Consider the following 10,872-nt stretch of genomic DNA (forward strand, 5'->3'; position numbering starts at 1 on the left):
CTTTCGGTCCTGTGCTTTATCCCACAGCACCACACCAGGACTCCATGGCATCCCATAATGCAGAATAAACTCACACTTCTTCTGATGTGGCACTGTGAGATAAAGCACTGGGCCCCAAGATCAGTTTGAACCACAAGGTTGGTGGTTCTAACTCACCAGCCACTCCTTAGAAACTCTATAGTGGGCCGCTAAGAGTCGGAACCCACTCAACAGCATTTACCAAAAACAGAAACAGAGCCTACAAGACTTCACATGCACTGGGCTCTGCCTCTCTCTCCATCCTTGTTCATTAAGATCCAGACACATGGATGTTCTTACTGCTCCTCAAATACTTCTTTTTTTTTGGGGGGGGAGGGGTTACTGACGTTTTTTTTTATTTTGCACACGAAACCACTGGGGATGCTGCCTGCTGACACCTTGGGGGTCACACTGGAGTACAAGTGGCACAACACTTGGTGGGAAGCATGGTGAGAAAGACAATGATTTGGGCCACTCACATGATTACACAGCTAGGGTTTCCCACAGGGCTCCAGATGGTCAAGCTTGGCTTTGGCCGCAGCTCTAATGACACAGTGAGAACATCAGCAGGTTGGGGAGAAGGGAGCTAACTACCAGATGCCCTGCTGTACTAGTCTGACGTCTGAGGTCTAATTAGCTGACTGGAGGCTTGCCTGCCCACAACTTAGTTGGCGAAGGGGTTTCTGAACTTCTGGCCGGCAAACTTAGCCTTGCTGCCCAGCTCCTCTTCAATTCTGAGGATCTGGTTGTACTTGGCCAAGAGCTCAGATCGGCATGGTGCACCCGTCTTGATCTGTCCAGAGCAGAGCCCCACAACCAGGTCGGCAATGAAAGTATCCTCAGTCTCTCCAGAACGATGAGACACCATGACGCCCCACCCACTGGACTGGGCCAGTTTGCACGCCTGAAGAGACTCAGTCACGGAGCCAATCTGGTTCACTTTGAGCAGGAGGCAGTTGCATGACTTCCCGCTCACGGCCTTGGCAATTCGCTTTGGGTTGGTCACTGTGAGATCGTCCCCTACCACCTGGATCCCTGAAGTGGAGGTGAACTTCGTCCAAGCATCCCAGTCATCCTGGTCAAAGGGGTCCTCGATGGACACCACTGGGTAGTCCTTGATGAAGGACTTGTACAGGTCTGTCAGCTAGTCAGGTGAGATGTACCTGCTGGGGTCATCAGGAGACTTGAAGTCCAAGTCATACTTCCCAGACCAGAAGAACTCTGAGGCAGCTACATCCATGCCGACCACCACCTTGTCAGTGTAACCAGCTTTCCCAATTGCATTCTTAAGCAGCTCCGGTGCTTCTTTGTTCTCCAGGACATTAGGGGCAAACCCACCTTCATCCCCCATGTTGGTAGCATCCTTTCCATACTTCTGTTGACGTTCTTCAGGTTGTGGTAAACCTCGGCTCCGATGCGCATGGCTTCCTTGAAGTTTGATGCTCTGACTGGGAGGATCATGAACTCCTGCATGGCTAGCTTATTGCCAGCATGAGAGCCACCATTGATCACGCTGAAAGCGGGGACTGGCAGGATGACTTCAGAATTGTCAGCCAAGTCAGCAATGTGCCGGTACAGGGGGACCCCCTTCTCAACAGCTCCAGCCTTGCAGACAGCAAGGGACACACCCAGAATGGCACTGGCCCCAAATTTCGACTTGTTCTCAGTTCCCTCCATCTCTATCGTGTTTGTCGATTTTCTCCTGTTCCACAATGTTCAGCTTCTTGCTAACCAGAGCAGGCGCAATAGTTTTATTGACGTGCTCAACAGCCTTTGAGACACCTTTCCCCAGATAGCGGGTCTTTCATTGTCCCGGAGCTCCAGGGCCTCATAGATACCAGTAGAGGCACCACTGGGCACAGCAGCTCTGAAGAAACCTTTTGCGGTGTAAAGATCAACCTTAACAGTGGGGTTTCCACGGGAGTCAAAGATCTCTCTGGCATGAATCTTGAGAATGGACATGGTGACTTTCTAGTGGCTGTTTTTTTTCGCTCAGGAATGAAGGGTGCTGCAGTCACCAAAGGGAGCGTTAGGTGAGCGACAAGCGGACGGTGTGACTCCCCAAGTGCCTCTATTCGCCGCTCTCCCGATTTCCTGCTCTTCAACTACATTTTAATCTTTCCTTAGAGCTTTTGGATTTATGATTTCTTCTGCCCAGAATGCTCTTCCCCCAGGTTAGATTTAGCAGATCCCAGCTCAAATGTACTGCTTACCATAGAACATCTCTGATAACCCTAGCCATAACATCCCTCCCTATCTTACCCTTCCATAGTGCCTGGAAGCTTTCAATAAATAATTACTTCAGTAAATACATGACGGGATAACTAAAATACATGCTAAAATATAATACCCACAGGCCAAACAACTACTAGCTTACACTAGTTTTCATCATTGTTTGCACAATACTTACAGACCTGTTTGTTGTTACTGCTTCATCTTCAAAGCCATTGGTGGTAGTTGGTGGTTACGTGCCGTGGAGTCGGTTCCGACTCACAAAGCCTGTACAGGGTTTCCAAGGCTGTAAATCTTTACAGGAACACAAAGTCTCATCTTTCTCCCTCAGAACAGCTGGTAGTTTCGTACTGCTGACCTTAAGGTTTACAGCCCGATTCGTAACCACTACGTTATCAAAGCTCCTTTCAAAGCCATTATATATAGATAAATGTTTAAGATAAGACATGTGTGAGGTTAACACAACCAGATACATGCAAACAAATAGATAGCAGACAGAGTATATCAGACAGATAATTCAAGGAAAAAAACTGGTATGATAAAGATGGGAGCATGGTGGCTCTACATGCCAAGCACTGAACTGCGAACCACAAGGTCCTCGGTTCAAGCCTACCAGCCACTGAACCTGCAAAGCTATAAAAGCCTGGAAACTCTAAACAGGGTCACTACGCATTGGAACTGAATCAAGGGCACTTAACAAAAACATGATAAAGATTGTGTTGCCACTAAAAAATACAATCACAAAGATATGCCATGAACTGCATACCAAACAACATAAAACCAAAACCAAACCTTCTGCCATCAAGTCAATTCCAACTCAAAGAGACCTTACAGGACAAGAAGGACCTGTGTTACACAGGGTTTCTGAGGTTGTAAATCCTTACAGAAGTAGCCTGCCTCATCTTTCCTCTATAGAGCGGCTGGTGGGTTCCAACTTCCAACCATTCATTTAGAAGCACTGTGCCAGCAGAGTCCCTTCCAAACAACACAGTATTAAAATAAAATTTAAATTTAAAAACCCACAAAAAAGTGGAATACAAGGAAAATTTAAGAAAATCACAATCATAGTATTCATAATCATAATTCATATTCATATTAGAATATGAATTTCTCTAAAATTTAAAACAGCAAGACAACAAATAAAAATACACATAATATAAACAAAGCATTTAACAAATACCTACAACCCTACAACAGAGAATAACCCACTTGAAATGGCTATAAAACATTTATTAAAATTAAATCGTGTAAGGACATGGAATAAAATCTCAATTATAGACCATGAAACCATTAAAGGCCATAGTCTCTCATCACAGTAAAATTGAATCAAATATTAAGAAAAAACTCACTAATGATATGGAAAAAAGAAATATTCTTCTAAATAACTCAAGGCAGAAAGAGAAAACTAAAACTAAAATAACAGACTACTTATAAATTAATAACAATAAGAATAACATTTAAGAGGATTCTTTCAGAAGTCTGTGGGAAATGGAATGAAAAGATAATGGAGATTTTCACAGGAGCCTTCTGAAGTCTCCTAGTAGCTAAGTTGATAAAGCTTCAGGAAGTGTACTGGTATTCAGTGATGAAATTTCTGCCATCCAAGTGGGAGACACGAGTTTGATTCAGTCCAATTACTTCAAAATGCAGTTACTACCCATCTGGGAGGCTTTTGTGTTGCAATGAAGTCAACTAGGTTTCAGCAGAGATTTCAGACTAAGACATTAGGAGGAAAAACCTGGTGATCCACTTGTGAAAATCAGCCTAAGAAAATCAATAGATCACAATGGTCTAATCTGTAACACAGCATGGAGATGGTACATGACCAGGTAACATGTTTAAAAATATTTTTAAATTTAAAAAGACCAATTTTTACCCCCCTCCAAGACAGAAACTCAAAAGGAACACATGAATGAGCATGTAAACTCATTGGTGACTGTGTTGGTCTACATGTTGAGTGGAAGTGGGGGAAAGACAGTAATGAAGATATGGGCTGAGTTCGACCACGTTCCATAGACTCCTGTCGACCTTGAGATGAGAGAGAGGAGGCAGTGGGGAAAGGGGGTACTTGGGAACTCCTAAAGCCTATGGACACTGACCTAGCCCAGGAAGGCTAGAGATGAGGTGAAGCGTCCAGCTGATACCAGAGATGAAGGAATGGAAAGATAGAGCAACTGAGGACTCTAGACCCATGGAAAAAGAAAGGCTGTATGCTGGCGGTCAGGAGGCTGGCTTTCAGAATGCGCCCTTTGGTTGTTTAAATGATTATATATTCCTGAGTGTTTGTGTGTACATCCCGCGCCCCCCCCCCCAACAAAAAAAAGAGGGAAGACAATCAAATGCTGAGGCACGGAGGGGATTGTAATTATTACAATGAAACAAAATACAATATGATGAGTGCAGAACTGATGCCCTCCCATGTAAACTATCACTCAATTCACAATAAAAGTTTTAAAAAAACAACAACAGCAAAATGGTGGAAACAACCCAAATATTCACAACATTAAGCCATTAAAAGGAATGACGACATACTTAAAAACATCATGCTAAACTGCAGGGGTTTTCTGCCAAAATTTGTTAACATCATTCGAGAGTCACACAAAATTATCAACTTAAAAATTAGCCTGCTATAGTTGGTCAAACATTTAATTAACTCACCCCTAATGTGACGGAGTCCTGGTGTGACACTGTGGGTTACTGCACTGAACTGCAAAGTCAGTTTAAACCACAAGGGCAGCGGTTCAAGTTCACCAGCCGCTCCTTGGAAACTCTACACAAGGTTGCTATGGGTCTGAGCCAACACGACAGCACTTAACAATAATGTGATGACTAGAACTGTGGTTGCCTTGGCAGAGCCAGACCAAGTGATTTTGCGGGTCTTACAAAACTCACTTCCAACCTGAGGGGCTCATTTTCTGGCACTTTATCTGACAGTGTTTCTCTGTTATTCGTAAGGTTTTCAGTGACTAAATATTTGGAAGTAGTTTGTCACTTCTTCTTCCTACTCTGTCTTCGCCTGAGCTTTTCTGAAACCTGTCCACCATGGGTGACCCTGCTGGTATTTAAAAAAACCCATGGCATAGCTTCCAGAATCACAGCAACTCACAAGCCACCACAGTACGACAAACTGACAGACAAGTGGAGTCCTGGTGTGGCACTGCGGGTTAATGCACTGGACTGCAAGGTTGGTATGAACCGCAAGATCTGCGGTTCAAGCTCACCAACTGCTCCTTGGAAACCCTGTACAGGATCGCTATGAGTCAGAACTGACTTGATGGCACTTAACAACAACACATGGCCCTTGGGCGGATGTTCCCCATCCATGCTAATGGAAAGAAGCCAGATATAAAAGGACATATATTGCATAACTTCATTTATTATGTCCAGAATAGGCAAATCCTGAGGCAGAAAGTAGGTAATTAGTTGTCAGGGAATGAGGGTTGGGGTAAATAGAATAGATTGTCAACAGGTTTCTTTTTACAGTGATAATCAAGAATTAGATCGCAGTGGTAGTTGTACGACAGTGAATATGCTAAAACACAAAGAATTATACTTTAAAATGGTGGATTTTATGCTATGTGAACATACATAGCAATGTATCCACAACTCCATGTATAAGAACATTACAATGAAGCTGAAACCTCTCCCCTCATTCACATTCTCACTTTCACCCTTCATTACCACATTTCTCTATCACACACATACAAACACACATGACTCTCTTCAGATAAGCAGAATAAACAATCCTTGGCTAGACGGACTAGTTCTTCTACCTCTCTGTCTGCAGTCATCAAAGTTCACAAGCCTGAACATCTCACAATTACCTTCCAATGGGTTCATATTTCACCTTTCCCTTCTCTCTGCTTACTGAAATGCTATTCATTGTTCAAGAATCAAATTAAATTGCAACTCATCCATGAAGTGCACTCAGATCTTCAAAAATGTCTTTCCTGAACTCCCACAGAAATATAGAAGTAATCTGTTTCGTTAAGTCTTGCTTTCCATGAGAAAAACGTATACCAACCTCATTCACCATTCTGCAGCAGTATAGAAAACTGGTGTGGCGCTGTCGGAGTGTCTCTATGAGTCAGAATTGACTTGATGGCACTTAACAAGGATTAAAGGCAGAGGATGGGGTCGATTTAATAAGTGGCAATGAAGGTTCAAGTAAAACCCTATGAAAAAGAGAGCAAGTATGACTGTGAATCTAGCCTAAGGAAATACTCTCAAGGCAGAATGATGCTATCATATGTGAATTACACTTCAGTCCTCCTCTTTCCATATATTTTATGATTTAAAAAATGGAAACAGTTCGGACCATCAAGGGAGAGGAGTGGAGTACGGGACTCTACCCAGAGAAGCAGTGACATCAGAGATAAGAGGCAGAGATGATGACATGGAGAGATAGAGGGGCTAGGGGCTCTGGACTTAGGGAAGGAGAGGGGCTGTGTGCTGGCGACCAGAGGGCAGGCTTGCAGGGTGTACCCTTTGGTTGTTTGATGATGCATGGAGGGGATTGTAATCATTGCAATGAAACGAAATACCATAGGATGAATGTAAAGCTAACGGTCTCCCATATAAACTATCACATAATTCACAATAAAAACGTAAAAAGGAAACAGTTCATGGCAAACTAGTACATTCAATGAACTGTTAGTGGTATTTCTAAAGTAACATGAAAGCATTTAAAAACTGTATGGAAAACCAAAAGAGGGGAATTCTGCAAAGTCTATGTCAAGCCATATATAATGTAATATCAGCAGTACACCTAAGGAGCCCTGCTAATGTAGGAGACTATGAGCTGAGCTGCTAACCGCAAGGTCAACAGTTCAAATCTACCAGCTGCTCCATGGGAGAAAGATGAGGTATTCTGCCCTCATACAGTTTACAGACTCAGAAACCCTATACAGGCTCATTATGAGTTGGAAACAACTCCACGGCACATCACCACCACCACCGTCACCACCACAGTGCATTTAGGAGACCTGGTGTGATGCTGTAGGATAAGCACTGGATTGATAACTCCAAGGTCGACCAACAATGCAAACCAACCAGCTGGCTTGTTGGAACTGCCTCAATGGCAACAACAGTACATTTAAAAATCAATTAAAAAATGACAAACAAATAAAAAGGACAGGAATAGAAATTTACAAATGGTCAATAATTATGAAACCAATGTTCAAACAACTAGTAATAAAGAAACAAAATTAAAACAAGAAACCATTTTTTACCTATCACATTTTGTTTTTGAGCAGATGGAAATCAGGTGTCTTGGAGAAAGTTCATCTTTTTCTAACTTGCACTTTTTCACTTTCCTACATCTCAATCTATTATTCTAATCTGGCTTCCATTTCCCACTTCCAGAACTCTGGTTAGTAATATCAATGACCAAAACCAATAGCCTTCATGCTGCCAAATACAACTGACCATCTAACTAAATACCTTCTAAGCATGACTTTAATAACATGATGGCACTTAAAAACTTTGTGAAGCATCTAGTTCTGGTAATTTTTTTCTTCCTACCTCATTGGCTGGAGTACTGTTGTGGCGGTGGGGGTTAATGAGCCAGACTGCAAAGCAGTTTGAACTGCAAAGTCAGTAGTTTAAACGCACCAGCTGCTCCTCAGAAACCCTATACAGGGTCGCTATGGGTCAGGACCAACTCAATGGCACTTAGCAGCAACAACCTCATTGGTTGCGAACCACAAGGTCAGCAGTTCAAACCCACCACTTGCTCCTTGGAAACCCTACACAGGGTTGTTAGTCAGAACTGCCTCAACAGCACTTAACAATAACAACAACCTCATTGGCTATTCCTGTCTTCTTCCTCTGTTTTTTGTTAACTGCCATAGAATTGGCCCCCAATTCCTGGCAACTACATGAACAACAGAACAAAAACACTACCTAGTCCTGCACCCGCCCCCATGATCAGTTGTAGATGTGGTTTTCACTGGTTGATTTTCAAAAATATTTAGCTAGGCCTTTTTTACTAGTTCATCTTGGTCTGGAAGCTTTACTGAAATGTGTTCGTTATTATCAAAGTAACATACAGGTATCCACTGACAGATCCATCGTGGTGATGCAGTAGGTACATTAGCCGGATCTTCTGTGTGGAAGGTGAAAAATCTAACACTGAACTACTACTGTCCCCCTTTTTTCCTATACCAGATCTCTAAAAGACGGCAGTGCCTGAGCACTTTTAACACTCCTCTACTATTCTTTCCCCAAGCACACACACATATCCCATACCTTTGAATATCACCTATATAATGATTACTCCCAAAGTTGTATCTCCAGGCCTACCTTCTCTCAAGGTCCAGATCTGTAAGTCCAATTGCCTCAACACACTGACTCAACTAAGATGCATCTCTATTTTTTCCACCCCAAATTGTTCTCTTCCATTCTTCTTCATCTCAATAAATGGAACCACTCAAAATAGAAATAAAAAAAGACAACTTTGATTCCTCCCAGTCTCTTGCCATTACCAAATCTTATCCATCTACAAAATATTTTTAACCCTTCCATTCTTTCATCTCATTGTCATCAACCTAACCCAAGCTACCACAAACAGCATCCTAACTGATCTCCAAGCTTCTATTCTTGCCCTTGTCTTCTACATGTTGTTGTTCAGAGCTGTTGAGTTGGTTCCCACTCACAGAGACCCTATACAGGGTTTCCAAGGATCTCCTAATGAATTTGAACCAGCAACCTTACAGTCTAGTGCTTATCCTACAGAGCCACACCACAGCTGCTTTCTTTTACATTATCCTACGTCTCTATGTAAAGCCTTCAGAGGCTTCCCATACACAAAACTAAATTCTACTCAGGGTATCATCTGCTTCCATCTTTGAAAGGTTATACATAATCAAAGATATTATCTCTGGACCTTAATACTACAGGTACTTTTTCTTGTTTTATTCGTCTATATTTTTGAAATTGTTTTTCTACCAGCAATACTCGCTATTTGAAGGAAATTATATTGCTGAATATATATTACAATGCATCTTAACATGTTACAGAGAAGGGGAATGGAAAATCATATGTAAACTCTAATTATAACTCAAGAAAGATTCACAGATGGAAAACTAGCAAACACTATACTAGCAACTCTAAGAAGCTGTGGGATTATTCATGATATTTTTCCACTATTTAAAAATAACTATATTCATAATGGGGGGGGGTAGACAATTTCATTGTCTACTGCCATTTGACCAAAATCCACCAAACCAGTCTAGCCTTTCTTTCGACTCCTCACTTTCTCAAGCTATTCACTCTAACCCACGTCTCTCGCCTGTCTCCGGCACCACCCTTGGAATTTGCTCCAACCTTTCTAAATCCTTCATCGGGGATGGGGAAAGTAGGGAAGGAGGTTCCAGGATCTTGTGGGTGAATCTGCAACTTCCTGGGTTCAAATCTTGTCACCAATCCCATCAGCAGGCCATCAGCCGAACATCAGGAAAGTTTGGCCACTGTGGCTGCAGTGACCATGCATCCCTAGGAGAGCTCCGTGACCCCTAGAAAAGGACCCACCCACCACACACCCCCAGATTTTGGGTTCCCGCTCCTAAGACTCCCCAACATACAGACTCACTCTAAACCCAGCCTCCCAGCCTTCTCGTTCGGTGCGCTCTCCTCTCCGCAGTCACCCCTTCCCCGCCCTCCTCTCAGCTACGGAGCTTGCGGGGTCCAGTCTCAGCGTGACCAACGGCGTGGGGGAGGGGCGCACGTGCCCGCGCCGCCCACGCCCAGACAATGCCCCGGAGAGTGGGGCGCGCGCTCGGCCGATCCCATCCTGCTCCTGCCAACGCTCACCCTTCTCTGGGTCTCCAGCTGAAGCGCAGACCGCCGTGCGCAGAGCGAGAGGGCACAGGGGAGGTGAGGAAAGCGGACGAAGCCAAATAGAGTCGCCGTGCCACGAGGCCCCAGCGACCCCGCAGCGCGCGGAAGCACACAGCTAGTCGGAGACCGCCTGAGAGGCTCCGCCCCTTGCGTCAGCATTAGGGGCGGGGCGGGGCGGGCGCGCGTGGGGGCAGCGGCGGCAGCGCGCGCGGTCCCGTGGGCGGAGCTCGCAGTGCTGTGGGCGGGGCCTGGGCCTGGGCTGACTCAGGACAGGGTTAAAGACAGACTGGAACTGGAGCTGGCCAACCCCCTCCGTCCTGGCCCTGGTCATGACCCGGCCTGGGGGATTGGGTGTGGGCTCTAGCGAAAGCTCTCTCAGTAATCATTTTCCTCCCCAGAGCCAAGAAGATGGTAAATACTAGCCCCAAGTTTGGCAGAATATCCATTCATTTTGCATTTATGAAGCTTCCACAATAATAACAATGTTATTGTTGTTAAGTGCTGTCGAGTCTATTTCTACCCATAACGACCCTGTATAGGGTTTCTAAGGAGCAGCTAAGGAGCTTGAACTGCCGATCTTGCAATTCAAACTGACTTTGCAGTGGTGGTGGTGGTTGTGGTGGTTATGTGCTGTGGAGTTGGTTCCGACTCACAGGGACCACAGAGCATTAATCCACACCTAGACTCCATAAGGAGCTCTGGTAGCGTAGTGGTTACGAATCGGGCTGCGAACCGTAAGGTCAGCGGTTCGAAACTACCAGCCGCTCCGCGGGAGAAAGATGA

At 44.4% G+C, this 10,872-nt stretch overlaps 1 pseudogene; it reads right to left on the minus strand.

Moving 5' to 3' along the window:
• Window positions 1–682: 682 nt before the first annotated feature.
• On the minus strand, window positions 683–1,980 carry LOC102813723 (annotated as a pseudogene).
• Window positions 1,981–10,872: the final 8,892 nt, after the last annotated feature.

Source organism: Chrysochloris asiatica, unplaced genomic scaffold (assembly GCF_000296735.1).
Source record: "Chrysochloris asiatica unplaced genomic scaffold, ChrAsi1.0 scaffold00135, whole genome shotgun sequence".
In the NCBI taxonomy this organism is placed as follows: Eukaryota; Metazoa; Chordata; class Mammalia; order Afrosoricida; family Chrysochloridae; genus Chrysochloris; species Chrysochloris asiatica.